The sequence below is a fragment of the Drosophila suzukii genome, chromosome 3 (assembly GCF_043229965.1).
Source record: "Drosophila suzukii chromosome 3, CBGP_Dsuzu_IsoJpt1.0, whole genome shotgun sequence".
NCBI classification, from domain to species: domain Eukaryota; kingdom Metazoa; phylum Arthropoda; class Insecta; order Diptera; family Drosophilidae; genus Drosophila; species Drosophila suzukii.
In genome coordinates, this window is record NC_092082.1 from 35840109 (window position 1) to 35862363 (window position 22255).

Sequence of the window (22255 nt, forward strand, 5' to 3'; positions counted from 1 at the left end):
TTGCGTACGATTCTATCTTGGGGCTTAATCTATTTTCAATGATCAAGCCACCCCGCCCCAACAAATTATAAATCAATTTCGAACTACGACGTAGTTCAATCTAGCAAAGAAAAAAGAGAAAAGTTTGTATTATCTCATCTTTCCAAAAATTTTCCTCCACAATTCCGGACACAACTGTCAAACCTATGCACACAATATAGCGATGTATTCGGATTGGAATACGAATCGTTGTGTACACATAATTTTTATAAACAAAAGCTGAGATTGAAGGATGACGAACCGGTTTATTTCAAGAATAACAGAAGTCCTCACAGTCAAAAGGACGAAATTCAAACCCAGGTAGACAAATTAATAAAATATAAGGTTGTGGAACCATCTGTATCTGCATATAACAGCCCAATCTTATTAGTTCCGAAAAAGTCCATCCCGGGATCAGATAAAAATAAATGGCGATTAGTAATTGACTATCGTCAAATCAATAAAAAACTATTGTCTGATAAGTTCCCGCTACCTAGAATTGATGACATTTTAGCCCAACTAGGTATAGCAAAATATTTTACGTCTCAACTTAATGTCAGGTTTTCACCAAATCCAGCTTGATAAAAGCTCTAGAGATATAACGTCGTTCTCAACAAGCAATGGTTCGTATCTCTTCACGCAATTACCATTCGGCTTAAAAATAGCGCCAAACTCTTTTCAGAGAAGGATGACTATTGCATTCTCTGGACTAGATCCTTCTCAAGCATTCCTTAACATCGATGATCTAATAATCATTGGTTGTTCCGAAAAACATATGCTTAAAAACTTACCTGATGTTTTTGAGAAATGTAGGAAATACAACCTGAAGTTACATCCTGAAAAATGCTAATTTGTTACGCATGAAGTCACTTTTCTAGGACATAAATGCACTGATAAAGGAATCTTGCCCGACGACAAAATATACGACGTCATAAAAAATTATCCAGTCCCACACGATGCGGACAGCGCTAGAAGATTTGTTGCATTCTGCAATTATTACCGACGATTTATTAAAAACTTTGACGACTATTCTCGTCACTTAACTAAGTTATGCAAAAAAGTTTAATATTTGAATTGACTGCCAGCATGCGTTCGAACATCTTAAATCGGCTTTAATAGAACCAACATTGTCACAATACATAGATTTCAGTAAAGAATTTTACATAATAACAGATGCTAGTAAGCAAGCTTGTGGAGCAGTTTTAACTCAAAACAAAAATGGATTTCAACTCCCAGTTGCATACGCATCAAGATCGTTTACAAAGGGTCAAAGTAACAAAAGTACAACGGAACAAGAACTTACAGCAATTCATTGGGCAATAACACACTTTAGACCCTATATTTATGGTAGACACTTCACTGCCAAAACAGATCACAGACCACTTACGTACCTATTTTCCATGATAAATCCGAGTTCCAAACTTACGCGAATAAGGCTTGAATTAGAAGAGTACGACTTCACTGTAGAGTATCTAAAGGGTAAAGACAATTGCGTAGCAGATGCGTTATAGAGAATAACCACCGAAGAGCTTAAAGACATTACCAGAAATATAAATAAAGTCAAAAGAAAATAGAGAAAAAGAAATAGAGTTGCCTAGGCAATCTATAGAAAAAGCTTCAAAGCCCAACGTATACGGAGTCATCAATAATGACGAAGTACGTAAAATAGTGAACTTGCACGTAAATAATATCACCTGCTTCTTCAAACATGGAAAACAAATTACTGCAAGATATAATGTTAGCGATTTATTTACCAATGGAATTCTTAACATAGGTCAGTTCTTCCAAAGGCTTAAAATGCAAGCCGGTATATATAAAATCAGCCAACTAAAAGTGGCACCGTGGGAAAATATCTTTGAACAAGTTTCAATAGATGATTTTAAGAAAATGGGCAATAAGACACTGAAATCATTGAGAGTAGAGCCACTCAACCCGGTGACCGTAATATATAATGATAAAGAAAAAGAAGCTATACTGTCTACATTTCACAACGGTCCAGTACAAGGAGGTCACACTGGCATAACTAAAACCTTGGCCAAGGTCAAAAGATATTATTATTGGAAAGGTATGACCAGATATATTACTAAGTACATAAGAAAATGTCAAAAATGCCAAAAATCAAAAGTGACAACACATACAAAGACTCCAATGACAATCACAGAAATTCCAATAAATGCTTTCGACAGAGTGATAGTAGACACAATTGGTCCACTACCAAAATCAGATAATGGTAACGAATATGAAGTCACACTTATATGTGATTTAACAAAATATTTAGTTGCCATTCCAATCGCCAATAAAAGTGCAAACACTGTCGCAAAAAAAATTTTCGAATCTTTTATATTAAGGTACGGTTCAATAAAGACGTTCATTTCGGACATAGGAACCGAAAATAAAAATTCAAACATAAACGACTTGCGCAAATATTTAAAAATTAAAAATATAACATCTACAGCACACCAGCAACAACATCTACAGCAGTTCCACAATTGAGTTAAGCGCCCAATCATCACGAAGCCGTCTGCGACGTCGGCAGAGCAGCCAGAGACGCCGGCAGAGCTGAGCGCAACGGCGGCAAATAGACGCGCTCTCCGCAAAGAGAACGCACAAAAAGTACTTTTTGGCTCTCCCTCTCTCGCCATGTCTCAGCTGGAGAAATGCGTGTGAAGGCGAGGAGACCCAGCAATTAAAATAGCTAGACTTTTGTGCACCCTTGCCTTTTGAATAATGCGACATTTTTTCGTAAATGTTAAAACAACCAATTAAAATATTATGTTTGGGTTTTAAATTATTTGTATTTCTTAAAAAAATTTATATGTTTATTAATATTATTTATTAATATGTGAAGTCTTAAAAATATATTTTATATAACGACTTGCATAGTCGGATATGTCTATAAATACCCTGCTTTTATGTGCAAGATGCATAGACCAAACGGGACATGCCAAAAAAACAGAGCAACAACGGATTAGCGGAACCGCTATTGTTGTTGCTTGCTGTTTTTCTGGAAGGCACGCGCCTTTTTTCGTCTTTTTCACTTGCGTTTACTTATGTGAAGGAGTTAGAATTGCCCGCAATTAACGTAGTTAAATAAAATAAAACAGTGGCTTAAAAGTGACACCTATACGATTCCCAGGTAAGTCTGTCGCAGACCAATATTTATTTAAACAGTGGGAGTAAAAAAAGTTAATGTATTTTAAAAAAATGGAAAATACCAGATTCCCAAAAAAACACGTGGCGGAAAAAAATAGCTGTGTAACGAGTCGCCACATTCAAATTAACTTCAGGCGGAGGTGGTACCGTGGTGGTCAAGCGCACGCGGGTATTCTAGGCTGGCTGCTTGTCGGCTATGGAAGTGGAAGAAAAATGCTTAACCCCATGAAGTGCCTATTTTTTAATGATAATTGAAATCTAAATTCGCGTGCTTTACAAGCTGAATTCGGAATGGAGCAACAACATATAAAATCGAAAGGAAAGTCTAAAATTCCCCTAATACCCTAGCCGAGTCTCAAATTCACCTCGTTAGATGTTTCCGAGGCTCTATATTGCCCACCCAACCATTGGCCGTTCTCTCCCACACGTCCGAACGACCCCATTAATACGAGCTACCCTATCGCGGAATCATTCTAGCTGCGGCAACAGATTGATAATTTAGCACATTATAGATCTAAGCATGCAGGAATATGTAATGATACGATTTAATTAAATGGGCATAGCTTTAAATGAGATTTTGATTATGCGGCGGAAATTCAATTTAAATTTACTTTATGACTTTATCTGACTAATGATGCAAAGGGGTAAGAAACAAATAATCGAAAAATAGAACTCTCAATAAAAAATCGCAAGAAGAGAATTTGTCATCACGATTTTTCTGACTGCAGGCCAATTGGGTAAAATGTAATTTAGCTTTTTTCTTTCTCTTCTCTTTACATCGCCTTGAGTTTGTTTTCTGATCTTTCAAATATAAAAATTTAGGCACTCACCGCTCACAGGAAAACGTATAGACAATAATAAACTCAAAACGATTAAGATTACTCGACCGGAATGCACTGCTCAAAAAAAAACCGGACGCCGACTCTGCCTCCTTGCACGATTTAAAATCGCTTCGCCATCAATCAACAAACAAACCCTTTTATCTTAAACAATTCACTTAACCTAACGTGTTGCACAACATTCTTTTTTCCATTTGCATGTCTTTAACAAATTTTTGTTCTCTCTGGAGGTTATGTCCGAATGTAATTGATCGCAAACTCTCTCAAAACTGTTTCACCCGGGCGGGGTCACAAAACCGATGGAGGGCTTAACTTTTCAGATCTCCCCCTTTGAATTTTTTTTTAGTTTTCCGGCATTTTACGGTGCAAATTCAGGGCTCTTGAAGAAAATCTCCGCCGCGGTTCCGCTACGGACCGAACGTCTTGCAGCGCGATCGAATAACTGCCCTTGGCTCTCGCTTAAACGACGAACGATGCCCAAGCAAAAGCTTTTATTTATAACCTAGCAGACGAAAATGGTGATGTAGGTCGGGACTTCTCCTATCGCCCCAAACGCAATGCTGCTGGCGGGGAACGGAACTGGGCCTCCTTTCCGCTCCTCGACGTAGTCTTTCGAGCAGCTTGTCCGGCTCCAAATACAATAGGGGATGACCTCCACCGATCTGAGTGAATACACGGCGGCCGCGCAGGAACGTTTTGAGGACGGCTGGTAGCTGCCGAATAAGCTCAACATTACTCACTTGACCTCAAACCTTGCGATCACGGCTAGAACTCACCCCAATACGTAAGTAATTTCCTGAATATATATTTCCTCTTCTTTCCCCTTCCGGTGGCCCAGCAATATGAACAGGCTGATCAAGTCACTCGCGCTAAACTTTTGCGAATTAAACACTTGTAAAGAAAATTTTACTTCTTCTTGCTTAGGCTGCCAAAACGGAAAAGACCGACTTTGACGCCACAATTCAGGCGGTAACCCAAATCCCGGAGTATGAGGTGAAAAACTGGACTTGAGAAAACCTGACATTTGCCCTTGTTGCTCTCACTTATTCCGAAAACTGCTTCAGAACATTTCTGCGCACGAACGCTAGATGGCGCCACCCCTGTGTCTCTATGAACCACAGATGGAGACACTTCTGCTAAAGCAAGCGCTACAAAAATGCCCCCCACCCCCTTAAGATCATACTTGGGAGTCAGATTCCCAAGGATGAGCCTACCAGCGATTGCTGTGGATACGCTATTGTTTCATGTCCTTCGCATGATATCTTCCTATGTATCTGCCCTGCCAATCCTCTAGATCGTAATAGGCCTGCCCGATTTTCTTTTTGACTCGAGCTTTAATAAATGCTGGTCCCAATTTGGCGTTGTAGCCGGCCTCTAAATTGCTTTGCTTAAAATTCCTCCTGAATATTTCCTGGCCCTCTTCATAGGATACCGGCCTCGAGCGCAGATTATACTGTCGTTCATTTTTCTCGTACTGCTTTTTCATCACTTCCAACGCCTTATTGCGTACCAACTCAAATGAATCCTTCCGCGAAAACGCCATGGTCCTGTCCTCTAGTAAGTTCAAGGCCCTCAGCAATTTAAAGGTTGCCCCTGACGCAATGAAGTGCTGGCCAAACACCATATAGTACGGAGTTGTCTCCAAGACCTGATGGCTGCAATGACAGATCGATTCCGTTCTAAAGCATTCGCTTGCGGTGAGTATACCGCCGTAAGGGTGTGAGAAATTCGGTATTCTCTAAGCAGCTTCTGAAACGCTTCAGACTTGAATTGCGACCCGTTGTCGGACACAATGGTCTCAGGGACCCCAAAAGTATGGAAAAGGTCTTGCTGCAAATACTTTACCACCACATCGGCTGTCAACTTCTTCACGGCTTTTAGGAACACAAACTTGCTATAATGATCCAAAACTATGAAAATTCCGATTATGCCACTCCTTGAGCGAGGGTAGGGCCCTAGAAAATCTACGTACAACTTCTGGAAAGGTCTACTAGATTCTGGCTGCGCACCCATAGGTGGACGTAATGTCTTATTCGGTGCCTTTGCCGTTTTGCAAGTGATGCACCCTTCAATGTAGTGTTTGACGTCCCTTACCAGCCCTGGCCAATACTCAATCTTTCTAGCGTTTTGTGAACACCTCCATGAGATGCCAAGGGGTCATTATGAGCCTTCTTTAAAGCCTCTGGAACCAAACCTTGAGGTACCCACAATTTCCAACAGAAGGTATCGTGAATAGCTTCTCCTGAAGTGTGTTCCCCTCTCCGATACACTAGACCGTCTGATACTTTTAGATCCGGAAGCTTGTCAGCGTTGGCCTCTACTCTCAAAATCAGCTCTAAGTAATCTGCATCCTTAAAATGCGGCAAATCCAAGTCCACCAGTAATCCGTGACTAGCGTCTAATGCTGCTACCTCTTCCTCATTTACCCTCGACAAAGCGTTCGGGACGACATTGAGCTTACCGCTTCGGTGCTCAATTTTGAAGTTAAAAGCCTGCAACTTTAACGCCCATCGTGCTAACCGAGAGTGCAGATCTGTCTGTGACATAAGCCACTTCAAAGATGCGTGGTCAGTAACTATGGTGAACTCATGGCCCTCTACGTATGCTCGGAAACGTTTAACGCATATAATGGCAGCTAGACACTCCTGCTTAGTCACCGAATAATTTTTCTGCGCCTTATTCAGCTTTTTAGACACAAAGGCTATGGGGAATTCGTCTCCATTCTCGGATTTCTGTACTAGAACACCGACCACACCTGTCTTGCTCGCATCGCAATGGATGTAAAAAGGTTGGCTGAAATCCGGGCTGCGATACTGGAGCTGAACTCAACATCTCTTTCAATTTTTCGAAAACCTGCTGTCCTTCTGGTGTCATCGAAAACTTCCTTTTCGGCTTCAATAGGTCAGTAAGGGGTGCTGAAACCGCAGCGGAATTGTTTACAAACTTTCGATACCATCCCACCATTCCCAAAAACCTTCTAAGAGCTTTTAACGACTTGTGCAATGGAAATTCCGTCATAGCTGCTATTTTCTCTGGGTCCGTACGTACAACACCTTCACCTACAATATGCCCAAGGTACTTCACGCTCTTCATGCAGAACTTGCTTTTCTCCACATTAGAGTTAGACCCGCTGATTTGATGCATCCTGCCACAAACTATCGAACACAATAAGAAAATCGTCCAAATAGACGAAGACTGCGTTTCTGAGATGGGCAGGTATCACCTTATCCATGAGTCTTGTCATGGTCTGCGAAGCGTTGGTCAAGCCAAATGGCATAACCTTGTACTGATAGAGGGGTTTCCCCGGTATCGTGAATGCAGTTTTATCACGCGAAGAGGGATCCAAAGGTATCTGCCAATAGGCATCCTTCAGATCCAGACTGGATATAAAATTTGCCTTAGGTAATCTACTTAAAATGCCATCTATCTGTGGGAGAGGGTAAGCATCTTTTGTGGTAACCATGTTCACTTTCCTGCTATCCAGACATAACCGTACCTTTCCTGGTTTCTGAACTAGTACCACCGGCGATGACCACGCACTATCTGACTCTTCGATGACCCCAAGCTTGAGCATTCTATCAACCTCAGGGTATACGAGTTTTTCCACCGCTGGAGATACAGGGAAATGCCACTGCTTAAGCAGCATTGCATCGCCAATGTCGATCGAATGCGAATGAGGCTCGTCTTTCCCAAACCAGAGATTGCGAAGGACGGAAATTTGTTGATCACTGCCTTCAACTCACTGCTCTGCTGGTCAGACAAGGCATGAGAATTATCTGCTAGTTCAGCTATATTCATATCGGGTGGCAGGAGGTCGAAAGCCTTCCAAAAATCGATACCTAAATACAGCTCCTGACTAAGAGATGGGATTATGTGTAGATCCAACTCCTTGACAACGTCATCATATTGGACTATTGTCTTTAAACGGCCAAACACGTCCTGCTTCCTACCATCTGCAGTACTAGAGATCCCAGAACCTTTTTAAACCTTATCCGGTTTCTAATAACCTGTTCGGCCAATTTTCCTCCTATGGCACTTATCGCGGCTCCCGTGTCTAAGAGACCTAACACCCATTGACCCAACAAACGAACTTCCGCATACGGCCGCTTATCGTAGCTCTTATGTCTTATGGCTTCTATTGTTTTGGTTGCTTGCCAAAATGTTCTAATTCTGTTTTCATTTCTGAAACAGCGCTTTCTTTGACCTGGATTCACACTAGTCTGCCTTTCCTGTACGAGCTGTGGCCAGAACCGAATGGGATTAACAACTGCTTCGCATTCGTTTGTCTTAGCTAGTGTCGATGAATCTATGTTGTTTATTGAGTTATCTCGGAAATTGTCGACTCTTGGCGTTTTTTTGACATTTAGAGCATGACGGCTAATAAATATTCGGAAGACCACAACCTTAACAAAAGATTTTCTTCTTTTCGCCACAATAGACATTACGGTGGCCTTCTCTCCTGCAATTCCAACAAACCAATGCTAGGGCTTCGACCTATACTGTTAATTCGCCATCGGAAAACTCTGTTGTGTCCTCCCCAAGGCTCTCCTGCACCAACTCTGATACCTGCCGACGGAATGGTGTGGGTTGCTGGTAACCATAACATCGCCTCACATCCTCGAGAAAGCTCTCTGTGCGTCGACAAATATCCCGAAGTTTTGCTATGGAATCTACGCTCACGTTCAGTAGTTCATGCCTAATCTCTGGCCTGAAATGCGGTCTCAAGGACTGAAATACCTGCACTTGTTCTTCCGGGACATTCTGCTCAGATACTTGGATAAAACGTGCGCCAATATTAGTTTCGATCAATTGCGCCATTTTTTCCGAAAGCTGTGTCAACAAACTATTACTCATGTTTTTCACATGCTGCTCAACAATTTTGCTTACATTTTGCATGGTAATTCCCGATGCCTGTGACGCTGTTTGACCCACTGGTGGGGTTTGCATCCTACCCTGCTGACCCCTTGTTACAGGAGGCACCTTCTCGAAACAAATTGATTTACAAGTCGGGCAAGTGCTGTGGGTCTTACCATACTTCTCTATGCATATTTTGTGGAACTCATGACCACAATTAGTCCTGGCCTGCTGTGCAGCCGCTAAAGGCTTTTCACAGAGAACGAACTTGGGCGAAGGAGACGCATCCATGCTTTCTTCTGAAGTGCTCATCATTAATTAAATGGGATTAAAACGAATAAACCTTTTAACATAAAGGAAACAAAGTGAATGAATTTTAAATCGGAAACTGACTACAAATTAACTCTTTGAAATAATACGATAATTTTACGAGACAATAATTCCTAATTTGGAACTCGACAAATGAAACAATAATATAAAAATAATAATATAGTAATTAGAATTACCTAAATATAAAAAAAAGATAAAAGATTAACTCAAATTAACTTATAGAATCAATATCTCTATGAATTTTCAGCTGTGCCTAAGCCCGAGACCGATTTATAAAACCAATGTCTTTGGGAATTGTCAGCTGATAATAATGCCAGAGCTCCTAAGCTTTCCCTTTCTGTTTGGGGTTAACGACCTTGCTTGCGATCAGCTGTTCAATCGTTGAGCTCCCTTGTATCGCGACAACTCTTTCTACTGATCTGCTAATCAGAACTCCTACAAGTTTCACAAACATGCGATCAAACCTAATTAAGCTCGGCTGGTCGTAAAATAGAATTTTGTATTTGACGCCAGCGGCTGACGTGTATACGTCGGCTCGCCGATTTGAGAAAATGTAACCAAAAGGTTTTAAATCGTAAATTTTAAACTTAAAAAAAAATGTACAAACATAAAATTTAAAATAAACAACAATTAAATTGTATAAATAAGATAGATATATATCGGCACCAAATAAAATCTACAAAATTTCATAAAATGATTATGCCTGCACGCATAGTCTGATTCCCTCAAAAATAACTCGCTTTCCTTTTGAGACATAGTTTCGGCAAGAGCAAAAGAAAACGAAAAGAAAACGCAATGCAATGCAGCTGCAATTGCACTTGCATAACAAACACGAGCTATTGCCAGCTGTGGCCAGCGGAAAGCTCCACGCTGTTCTCCAAACGTCTGACAATGTTCTCTATCTTTGCCGTCGGGCATACGACACTTGCTATCATACGTGGCCTGTGCTTCCTTTCATATAAGAGAAGCACAGTAATCCTAAGCGGATGAATAACAATAGTTTAAGCCAACTTGGTTTTTTTTCTGCAACCTTCCGCTTTAGAGATACCCGTGGCCATGGGTTTCCTTGTGAAAGTGAATCCCCATGTACGTCCTATGCGTTTGATCTCCAACGCTTTGGGTTGCTATGCTGTAGGGTATTCAAAAGTTGGTTTGTGACGTTTCTTAAGTTCCTCAAAGTGGTCGGTTAACCAAATTACTGATAATTAGTTCTTCCGTCTTCCTATTCTTTGACAACTAAAATAAACTAACAAACAGTATAATGGTTTGCTAAATATCAGCAGCAACTTGAAATAGATAATCCTACTGACTGCACCAGAATTGGACTAAATATTCCGCCGCTTGACTTTTGGCCAAACCGGAATTAATTAATTAAACTGAATCCAATCGAAATTATTGGTGTATATGAGTCACATAATGTTTATGTGGCCCTTGAAGTTGGGCTCCAAGACTTATTATCATTATTATTGAAATTAATTGTTTATATGTAACGAGTCGCCACATTCAAATTAACTTCAGGCGGAGGTGGTACCGTGGTGGTCAAGCGCACGCGGGTATACTCGGCTGGCTGCTTGTCGGTTATGGAAGTGGATGAAAAATGCTTAACCCCATGAAGTGCCTATTTTTTAATGATAATTGAAATCTAACTTCGCGTGCTGGACAAGCTGAATTCGGAAATGAGCAACAACATATAAAATCGAAAGTAAAGTCTAAAATTCCCCTAATACCCTAGCCGAGTCTCAAATTCACCTCGTTAGATGTTTCCGAGGCTCTATAATGCCCACCCAACCATTGGCCGTTCTCTCCCACACGTCCGAACGACCCCATTAATACGAGCTACCCTATCGCGGAATCATTCTAGCTGCGGCAACAGATTGATAATTTAGCACATTACAAAAGTTTATTAACAGCTAAAAAGAGTAAACAAAGCGAACACATATCTTAGATCTAAGCATGCAGGAATATATAATGATACGATTTAATTAAATGGGCATAGCTTTAAATGAGATTTTGATTATGCGGCGGAAATTCAATTTAAATTTACTTTATGACTTTATCTGACTAATGATGCAAAGGGGTAAGAAACAAATAATCGAAAAATAGAGCTCTCAATAAAAAATCGCAAGGAGAGAATTTGTCATCACTATTTTTCTGACTGCAGGCCAATTGGGTAAAGTGAAATTTAGCTTTTTTCTTTCTCTTCTCTTTACATCGCCTTGAGTTTGTTTTCTGATCTTTCAAATATAAAAATTTAGGCACTCACCGCTCACAGGACTATCCATCGAGGAAAGCACTTTCTCCGAAGACGTTTGTGGCTAGCTGCGGGAAAACGTATAGACAATAATAAACTCAAAACGATTAAGATTACTCGACCGGAATGCACTGCTCAAAAAAAAACCGGACGCCGACTCTGCCTCCTTGCACGATTTTAAATCGCTTCGCCATCAATCAACAAACAAACCCTTTTATCTTAAACAATTCACTTAACCTAACGTGTTGCACAACAATCTTTTTTCCATTTGCATGTCTTTAACAAATTTTTGTTCTCTCTGGAGGTTATTTCCGAATGTAATTAATCGCAAACTCTCTCAAAACTGTTTCACCCGGGCGGGGTCACAAAACCGATGAAGGGCTTTACTTTTCAGATTGCCCCCTTTGAACTTTATTTTAGTTTTCCGGCATTTTACGGTGCAAATTCACGGCTCTTAAAGAAAATCTGCGCCGCGGTTCCGCGACGGACCGAACGACTTGCAGCGCGATCGAATAACTGCCCTTGGCTCTCGCTTAAACGACGAACGATGAACAAGCAAAAGCTTTTATTTATAACCTAGCAGACGAAAATGGTGATGTAGGTCGGGTCTTCTCCCATCGTCCCAAAGGCAATGCTGCTGGCTGGGCCCGGAACTGGGCCTCCTTTCCGCTCCTCGACGTAGTCTTTCGAGCAGCTTGTCCGGCTCCAAATACAATAGGGGATGACCTCCACCGATCTGAGCGAATACACGGCGGCCGCGCAGGAACCTTTTGAGGACGGCTGGTATCTGCCGAATAAGCTCAACATTACTCACTCGACCTCAAACCTTGCGATCACGGCTAGAACTCACCCCAATCCGTAATTAATTTCCTGAATATATATTTCCTTTTCTTTTCCCCTTCCGGTGGCCCAGCAATATGAGCAGGCTGATCAAGTCACTCGCGCTAAACTTTTGCGGATTAAACACTTGTAAAGAAAATTGTACTTCTGCTTGCTTAGGCTGCCAAAACGGAAAAGACAAACTTTGACGCCACAATTCAGGCGGTAACCCAAATCCCGGAGTATGAGGTGAAAAACTAGACTTGAGAAAGCCTGACATTTGCTCTCACTTATTCCGAAAACGGCTGCAGAACATTTCTGCGCACGAACGCTAGATGGTGCCACCCCTGTGTCTCTATGAACCACAGATGGAGCCACTTCTGCTAAAGCAAGCGCTACAGCTGTGAAAAATATTAATTTTGGACGTGAAAAACAACAAATGATGCATATAAATAAACAAGTAAATCTGTGAAAAAATTTCAAAATCTTATTGAGTACAAAGTTCCTAGGGAGCAAAAATAAGTTATGTTTGTTTTTAAAACTTATGTTTGTTTGTATTAATAACAACAAAGCACAAATTTTATTTTTGTGTAAGTAAACTATAGCTATTTAAATAAAAATCTCAAACATCTCTAATTTTCCGTCCCTGGAAATGTGTTATTTTTTTCGCATCTGCAAAATAAATAAATGTTTTAATAAATAATAAAAAAAATACTTAAATAGTTTGTGGTATATTTTTCTTAAATATTTTTTACAACAAAGTAAAATAAATCAAGTGACCGAAAACAAAAGTTTGCAAATTTCTTCTCGATATTTTTTTAATTTTCTTATATTTTTAGACAAGACTGATGGTAAGTCTATAAAAAAATGGAAGGCTAAGTCGTTTCACTTTAAGCATATTATCCGAGGAACTTGTTCTGTCCCACAACTTGGAGGGGGGAAAAACAAGAAGAAGCTCAAAATCTACCCAAATTTCGTCCGAGCCTTATTAAGTAAGTTTTTATAGAGGCTGAAAGTAACTATTGTTTGAAAGTTTAATTTTTAAATGTCTTCTGGGATTTTTACATTGAATGGCAAAGATAATATTTATTTTATTATAAATAAAACTTACAAATAACGATTACTTTCGGTCACTCGTTTTTATTCTCGTCTCGTTTTATTTTTAAAACTAATTTTATTCTAATACTAGATGCAATCGCTGTGGAACAAAGGCCTGGCGGCGCCGTCTATTGCCGACGGCTTCCACACGCCTTTGTCCAGTCTACCTGACTGGGCCAACACGGTAGCTGACCCGTTTAAAAAAGCAGTGTAATGGCGAGATCGCCAGAAAAAAGGGTGGAGTACAGTGGTAGGCAGCCTGGCACCCCCCAGCAGGAGAAAAAAGCAGCCCAAAAGCTGCTGATGAAGAGCAGGGGGATATGCTGAAACAGCTGACTGGCCTGGGATCGAAGGCCAGGCAGCTGAAGAAGCTAATGGAAGGAAAACGTTCCATTACAAACCCCATGAGGGATATAGTCGATGAAAGTCTACCCAAATTTCGTCCGAGCCTTATTAAGTAAGTTTTTATAGAGGCTGAAAGTAACTATTGTTTGAAAGTTTAATTTTTAAATGACTTCTGGGATTTTTACATTGAATGGCAAAGATAATATTTATTTTATTATAAATAAAACTTACAAATAACGATTACTTTCGGTCACTCGTTTTTATTCTCGTCTCGTTTTATTTTTAAAACTAATTTTATTCTAATACTAGATGCAATCGCTGTGGAACAAAGGCCTGGCGGCGCCGTCTATTGCCGACGGCTTCCACACGCCTTTGTCCAGTCTACCTGACTGGGCCAACACGGGAGCTGACCCGTTTAAAAAAGCAGTGTAATGGCGAGATCGCCAGAAAAAAGGGTGGAGTACAGTGGTAGGCAGCCTGGCACCCCCCAGCAGGAGAAAAAAGCAGCCCAAAAGCTGCTGATGAAGAGCAGGGGGATATGCTGAAACAGCTGACTGGCCTGGGATCGAAGGCCAGGCAGCTGAAGAAGCTAATGGAAGGAAAACGTTCCATTACAAACCCCATGAGGGATATAGTCGATGAAGTTGACTATCTCCAGAGGGAAGTCCTGTCGGCTGTGCAATGCATAGTCGAAAAACGGGAAAAGCTAGACGTTAGCGGTACCAACGAAAAAGGCGATGCATAAGGCACCGGCAAGTGATGTCAGTCAAGGTGTAAATAAAGGGATACATGCTGGGACAGTGAGCACGAGCAAGCCCCAAAATCCTGGGAAGAAGGCAGGTGAAGCAGAAGGTTAGGAAGCCAAAGGTGGGACCGCCACGGAACGACGCGATAGTCATCGCAACCTCCGCTGGAGGGTCCTATGCCGACATCCTTAAAAAGGTTAAGGTTGAACCGCAGCTTAAGGAGCTAGGACAAGCAGTACAGGCCGTTAGGCGCACAGCTAAGGGGGAACTTCTAGTCATTTTTAGTTTTCTGACCCTAAAACAGTAGAGCTTCAGACCACAATGAAGGCTGTCCTAGGCAACAATGTTGACGTCAGACCGCTGACTGTGACAATGCTAATCGAGGTAAAAGACATCGATGAGACCACCGACAAAACGGACATCGTAAGTGCGGTTCAATCACAGTTCGATGTGGAACTGCCAGAATCCGCGGTGGTAAATCTAAGGGTGGCATTCGGAGGCACCCAAACCGCCACACTAAGAGTTATGCCCGACATAGGGAGACGACTCTTGGAGAAGAGCAAAATTGGGATGGAATGGACCTGATGTAGAGTCCGCCCAAAGCTAACACCTAAAAGGTGTTTTAAATGTATGGAGTTTAACCATATAGCAGGGAATTGCAGGGTCCAGTAGGACTGCTCAAAATGCTGCTACAGGTGATGGCAGAAGACGCCCGGGAAAATCGCCCCGACGTAATTGCCGGGGACTTTAATGCCTGGGCTGCAGAGTGGGGCTCCCCCGAACCACCGCGAGGGGAAAGGCGCTACTTGAGAGCGTCGCCGCACTTGACCTAGTGCTGCTGAACTCTGAAACAAAACCGAGGACCTCTCCACAAGCGGCTCAGCTGAAAAAAGGACAAACCATATCGCAGAATACACCAAGGTAGCCTGTGATGCATCTATGCAGAGAAGAGGGAAAATCCCATCAAGAAGAAGACCTGCATACTGGTGGAACCAATCCATTGCGGAAGCCAGGAAAGACTGCCACAGAGCAAGACGCGCATACCAACGCTCAAGAGGAAGGCCCGAATTTGAGGCACTTCAAGTATATTTCATATATAAAAGAGAGCAAACGCAGGTGCTTTAACAATATATGCCAAGAAATAGACTCCAACCCACGTGGCTTCGCATATAAACTCGTCACAAAACGGCTGCCAGTATTTAGTCGGCCATCACCGACATGCCCAGTCAGCCTAAAAAGGATAGTGGAAACACTATTCCTAGAGCAAGAGGGTATGGCGCGAACCTCACTGATCGTGAACAGGGCGAGCATTAAGCTCACAAGTGCCGAAGAAGTCCTCCAGGTATTGAAGACAATACTGGACGACAAAGCACCGGGGCCAGATGGAATCCCGAATAAAGTTCTCAAAATTGCCATAAAACCAAATACTAAAGAGTACGTTGACATGTATAATGCATGCCTAACAGGTGGTGTGTTCCCTAGCCGTTGGAAAACACAGCGGCTGGTACTCATACCAAAGGGGGAAAAACCCGCGGAGGAGCCTTCTTCGTATAGGCCACTCTGCATGCTGGACACGGTGGGTAAAATTCTCGAAAGAATAATCCACTCCCGGCTAGAAGGTGCCCTTGTCGAAGCCAACGGCCTCTCAGAGATGCAGTATGGTTTTCGGAAGGGGCTATCCACCATCGACGCCGTCGGTAAACTGTGTGAAATCGCAGATAAAGCTATTGAGGGGAAAAGGTGGTTGTACGGCACTAAGCAGTACTACATAGCGGCAACGTTGGATGTAAAAAACGCTTTCAACTCCGCTAGCTGGCACCACACACTAAATGCACTGAGCAACCTAAATGTACCAGTGTATATACAGAGAGTAATAGCGAGCTACTTCGAAGGCCGCCTGCTCCTGTACGAAACTGATTCCGGGCAATCGACCCACAAGGTCACCGGGGGATTTCCCCAAGGATCAGTCCTAGGTCCTTTGTTATGGAATGCCATGTACGATGGGATCCTTAGGATCACGATGCCCGAAGGGGCACGACTCATTGGTTTCGCGGATGACGTGGCCATAGTAGTTACGGCAAAGAAACTCCCAGATGCGGAAAGAATCTGCAACGAAGCGGGGAAACAAGCAAGCGCATGGCTCGACTCCAAGGGACTCGCCTTGGCAGCGCACAAGACTTAAGCAGTCCTGATAAGTAGCAGGCGGAAAGTGGAGGCGGCTACTATCAAAATTGGAAAAGCCACAATTACATCGCGTCCAAGCCTAAAATACTTGGGCGTCATGATCGACCACTGGCTTTCTTTCAAAGAACATCTAGCATACGCTAGTGGCAAGGCAAGTAGGACCGCGGCCGCGAGTTATGGCAAACACTCGGGGACCAAGGCAACCAGGACGTAGATTACTGGTTAGTGCTGTCACATCGACGCTGATGTACGCTGCTCCCATATGGGCTCGAGCCACAACAAACGGAAGTTATATGCAAGACGGCGACTCCGTGCAGAGATTGTGTGCCCTGCGGGTATGCTGTACGTTCCGCACGGTATCCCATGACGCGGCGCTGGTAATATCGGGAGGCATACCGATTGATCTGCTGGCAGTGGAATCAGCTAACATCCGCGCAGGCAGCACAGGGGTCGCAACTGATAGCCAAAATAGAAACAATTATAATACGAATAAAAGTCATAATCGGAATCAGGGCAGACAGTATAATCCTCAATATAATTCCCATAATCAATGGTATACCAATAAAGCTCAACAAAACAAGCCAGAACCGATGGAAGTAGATGAGTCTTTACAGATTCAGAATAGCCAAAATACAATCAGGGTTAAAACAGTTATAGCAACAACAACTATAACCAGAATAAATGGAATCAAAATAAAAAGCAGGAGACACAAACAACTCCGCAAAATAATCCGCAGAACAAAAGAGACCCACAGGTACAGTTAACCAACCGGCAAACAAAACTATGCGATTAAATAATATCGAAAAGGAACATTTTTTAGGCCAGAATCCGGAGTAGGATTACCCTACTTAATACGATACGATAGCAAGACAAATAAAAAACTTAAAATTTTTATTGACACAGGAGAAAGCTCCTGCTATATCAGAACAGGGGTATATAAAAACAAAAACGAGCTTCCCATATATAAAAGAGTATCTTCGGTCAATGGATATTCTATAATTAAATATTATCAAATGGTAACGATCTTTGATAAGCGTTACACATTTTATGAAATAGATTGGTTAAAATCAGACTTTCTAATGGGCTATAACCCTTGCTGCTATAATTATTAAATTTAAAAACACAAAAAATGATGTTCCCAACACTATAAGATAATATGTCAAAAACACCGAAGCTATAATTTGTTTCATATTATTTTCCTACCAATTTTCCGATCGTTCCTATGGCAGCTATATGATATAGTCGTACGATTTTGATAAAATTAAATTCGAAACTCAGAATTAATTAAAAAGTGTTATTTCCAAGCGTAGGAGGTTAAATGTTAAAAAACACCAAAGCTATAATTTGTTTCATATTATTTTCCTACCAATTTTCCGAACGTTCCTATGGCAGCTATATGTTATAGTCGTCCGATTTTGATAAAATTAAATTCGAAATTCAGAACTAATTAAAAAATGTTATTTCCAAGCGTTGGAGGTTATATGTTGAAAAACACCGAAGCTATAATTTGTTTCATATTATTTTTCCACCAATTTTCCGATCGTTCCTATGGCAGCTATATGATATAGTCGTCCAATTTCGATAAAATTTAATTCAAAGTTCAAAACTAATTAAAAAATGTAATTTCCAAGCTAAGGACGTTATATGCCAAAAAACACCAAAGATATAATTAAAAAAAAATTTTTTTCTGATTGTTCCTATGGGAGCTATAAGATATAGTTGTCCGATCAGGCTGGTTCCGACTTATATACTTTCTGCATAAGAAAGAAGACTTTTGGAAAAGTTTCGGACGGACATGGCTAAAAAAATCAATTACAAAAAAAATAATATAAAAACAAGGAAGAACGCTATAGTCGAGTACCTCGACTATCAGATACCCGTTACTCAGCTAAATGGAGATATGCAAGCAGCAAAGCGAGCTTAAAATGCGCCACCTACCGGCGGTATACAGATTTAAGCGTTATGGGCGTTAGAGTGGGTGTCACAGGTTTTCGCGGTTTGTGGGCGTAAAAGTGGGCGTGGCAAACTTTTTTTTGGGTCAATCGATAGGTATTGATGAGAACAACACATTTCAGTTAAAATTTTTATTCTAGCATCAAAACTGTAGGAGCCACAGTTTTGGGCGGTTTGTGGGCGTTAGAGTGGGCGTGGCAGTCTACTGAAACAAACTTGCGCTGCGTAAGAAGCTCAGGAATCTGCACGCCAAATCTCAATAGCCTAGCTCTCATAGTTTCCGAGATCTCAGCGTTCATCCGGACAGACAGACGGACAGACGGACAGACGGACATGGCTAGATCGACTCGGCTAGTGATCCTGATCAAGAATATATATACTTTGTGGGGTCGGAAACGCTTCCTTCTGCCTGTTACATACTTTCCGACGAATCTAGTATACCCTTTTACTCTACGAGTAACGGGTATAATAATAAAGGCAAGGGTATAATAATTATTTCATTATTTCGCTGACCGTTTCTTTGACGGCTTTATGCTAGAGTCGTCCGATTTGTTTAAATATAATTCGAAATTCCTAAAAATACACAAAATGTTATTTCCAATAGTATAAGAGAATTCACCGAAAAACACCGAAGCTATAATTTGTTTCATATTATTATTTCACCAATTTTACGATCGTTCCTATGGCAGCTATATGATATAGTCTTCCGATTTTGATAAAATTTAATTCGAAATTCAAAACTTATTAAAAAATGTTATTGTCAAGGAAAGGAGGTAATATGTTAAAAAACACCAAAGATATAATTTCTTAACATTTTTTTTCCGATTATTCCTATGGGAGCTATAAGATATAGTTGTCCGATCCGGCTGGTTCCGACTTATATACTACCTGCAAAAGATATAAGACTTTTGTAAAGTTTCAGCCCGATAGCTTTAAAACTGAGAGACTAGCTGATCAAGAATATATATACTTTATGGGGTCGGAAACGTCTCCTTCACTGCGTTGCAAGCTTCTGACTGAAATCATTATACCCCCTGCAAGGGTATAAAAATAGGAACTGTAATAGACACAGAAAAAGGAGTAATAAGATATGTTGGCAAAGAAGAAAAATTGACTTATGATAATGACAGCTCTTTTAACCAACTTTCCTTATCTGAAGAAAAAACAATTCTTCCATTAAAGGAATTTATTATACGAAAATACTTTGATGAAAAGGCCAAAATCAGAACTGAGTCTGAAGAGGCAAATCAAAGCAAAACAAGTTTGGGATTAAAATATCCTGAACACGCCGTCGTTGAAGTATCCGACAAAAATTCTAGTTTGGGATTCAAAAATCCTGAGCAGAAAAAAAAAAACGTAAAAATTGCAAAACCTCTGACAAAATATTTGGAAGGTCAAAATGGTAAAGTATCCAAAAAAATGTCCCGTAACACACCGCTCAATAAGTTCCCGGCCTAACAAGGAAAAACACTTTTTTTTTTGAAAATTTTGTTTTATTCATCAATATAGTTTCCATCTACGGCTATACACTCAGTCCAGCGCTTCTCCAACCATTCTATGCCATTTTTGTAGAAAGATGAACTTTTACCCTCAAAATAGGTCTCAGTTTCGACAATCACCTCTTCATTTGATCGATATCTCTTGCCTTGGAGGTGCTTTTTGAGATCTGAAAAAAGCCAGTAGTCACTGGGGGCCATATCTGGAGAATAAGGTGGGTGCGGCAGAAGTTCGAACCTCAATTCACTCAATTTCACCATTGTTGCCATAGACTTGTGGCATGGTGCATTATCCTGGTGAAACAGTGGTTTCTTCTTGGCCATATGTGGACGTTTTTCCTTGACAACGCGATCCAATCGATCCAGCAGTTTTATATAATATTCGCTGTTTATTGTTTTACCTTTTTCCAGGTAGTCTATAAATAAAATCCCATGTGCATCCCAAAATACAAAAGCCATAACCTTACCCGCCGATATTTGTGTTTTGGGACGCTTCGGACGGCTTTCACCGGCTACCACCCACTCAGAAGACTGACGACTGGATTCTGGAGTATAGTGGTGTATCCAGGTTTCATCCATGGTTACGTAACGGCGAAAAAAATCGGTCCTATTGCGCTTCAACATGCTTAAACACGTCTCGGAAGCATCGATGCGTTGTTGCTTTTGGTCCGGTGTTAGCAATCGCGGCACCCACTTCGAGCAGAGCTTTCTCATGTCCAAATGTTCATGTAATATCGTAAACACACTGCCTTCCGATATCTTTGAGGCATCAGCTATCTCCTTTAATTTCAATTTGCGATCGGCCAATACCATTTTTCGGATTTTTGCCACATTTTCTGGCGTAACTGCTGTTTTTGGGCGACCACTGCGTTCAGCGTCTTTGGTGTCCACACGACCACGTTTAAATTCATTGTACCAATCTTTGATGGTTGATTTTCCCGGAGAAGAATCTGGGTAAGGTTTATCAAGCCATGCTTTTGCTTCTACTGTATTTTTTCCTATCAAAAAACAGTGCTTAATCAGGACACGAAACTCCTTTTTTTCCATATTGTAGAAAAACCCAATGGTTGTATTACTTAAAAATTTGTAACTTAAAAGCACGTGGTCACAGAGTTGTATAATTTTTACACAGAGCTTATAATAATCGACACTTTCGATAAAAAATATCTATATTTGCTTACTACTGCTCCTTATATGTCGGGCCGCGAACTAATTGAGCGATGCGATAAAACATCCATACAGTTAGATGATTCAGCTGTAAGAGCCTTTAACGAGCGATTGGTACAACTTGATTATAATAAAAAATTCACTTTAACGACCGATGCGTCCGATCTAGCTATTGGTGCTGTTCTTTCTCAGGAAGGAAAACCAATAACCTTTAGTTCAAAAACTCTAACTAAAGCCGAACAAATTTATGCAACCAATAAGAAAGCAATAGCAATAGTTTGGGCATTTAAAAATTTGCGAAACTATTTATACGGCGTAAACAACATAAAAATCTATATATGATAATATATATAATAGAACTTGATACCCCGGATAATTTGGTTTCAATTTTAAGGGAATATATTCCTCCCAACATAACAATAGGTATTCACTGTACTTTAGAAGACTTATACAAAATTCAAAATCCACTTAAAGAAAATTTAACAAATAAATTCCTATATACAAAAATATTCGTCCAAGATGTAGAAAATCCTGAAGACAGACCATTAATAATCGAAGAAACTCATTGTAGAGCACACAGGGGACTGGACGAAAATTTACAAACAAATTAACACACTATACTATTGGCCAAATTTGAACAAAAAACTATAGAAGAAAGAATAGAAACCAAAATTGCAGAAATATTGCAACAATTTTCACTTGCCAAAATTTAATGATGGATAACGAGCCTAGTTTTTCTTCAACACAATTTAAATCCTTCGCACAAAGATGCGGTATTAATTTATATTTCGCGGACCCGCGTCATAGTACGTCGAATGGACAAATAAAAAGTGCTCATTCTACCCTTACAGAAAAGGCTCGTTTCATCAAAGATGAACTTAACTTTGATGATTATTCTGAAATTATAATTAAAGCAGCTCAGAAATACAACATGTCTATACATTCCATCACCAACCAACGACCATACGATATATTATACAATAAAATCGAACATGATACTAT